The following is a 975-nucleotide window of genomic DNA, read 5'->3' as shown; positions in this document are numbered from 1 at the left end:
TTGATATCTGACACCTTCAGTATTTATGACCATTTCTTCCTCTTGACTGTATTCTTGGCTGCGTTCTGTGTGTGTTTAGTTGCACCACATTTAGTTTTCAGGATACGCAGGATCAAGGGAATGTCAGAGCCCTCATTTCACGCCTCCAAATGTGTCTCAGTCAGGCTGCCTGAATCAAGCCTGGAGCTCCCGGTCCTCCGTCTGACATTATTTGACAGCTGTCTGCCCAGGTTTGGTTACCTTTAACGTCCCCCAAGACATGGAGTCCATTCTATTATATGAAAGTCAGCCTTCGATGTTGTGCCTTTAAAAAAAAAACTTCTTTGGGAATCATTTGCATTTAGATAATGCTCCGTCACATGTGGGCTGCAGCCACTTCAATGGGCAGATTGGTGGATAAAAGTGTCAATTTGACTTAATTAGCTGTTCTTTTTGTCTGACCTTTGAAGGGTTTAAACATCAAAAATGAAAATAAATCCCTTTTTAAAACATCGGATATTCTCCCTATTCTGTGATCAGCCTTTCACCTTCTCGTGTTAAAGTCCCGTTCTGATCATCTTTTGATCTATTCTGAAACCCAGTGGTCTTTGAATTATGACTATTTTGTTTAAAAAATATATAAATTAACTATTGTTTTTTTAAGATGTAGTTTCTGTAGAGCAGCAGAAGTTCATCGGAAATTCACTCCTGAGTTGTTGGCACGAAGTAAGCCTGCACTCATTCCCCATCATCCCTTTGCTTACATTTTCTACCGCTAGCTTACAGCCCCTCCTAACAATACAGATGCAGCAAAAATGGTGAGGAATATTGGAGATATCCAGCAGTACAGTTTTGAACAAGATGTCAGTTGGACTGTGAAAATGAAGACGTACATGGATCTGTTTGTCTATGTTACGCCCCTGAAAAGGGGAATAGTGAATAAATCACACAAGACACGATGCTGCTTCGGTCAAGTCCAGTGTAATAATGAATACT

Source organism: Oryzias melastigma, linkage group LG9 (assembly GCF_002922805.2).
Source record: "Oryzias melastigma strain HK-1 linkage group LG9, ASM292280v2, whole genome shotgun sequence".
Classification (NCBI taxonomy): Eukaryota; Metazoa; Chordata; class Actinopteri; order Beloniformes; family Adrianichthyidae; genus Oryzias; species Oryzias melastigma.
This window is presented reverse-complemented; position numbering follows the sequence as displayed.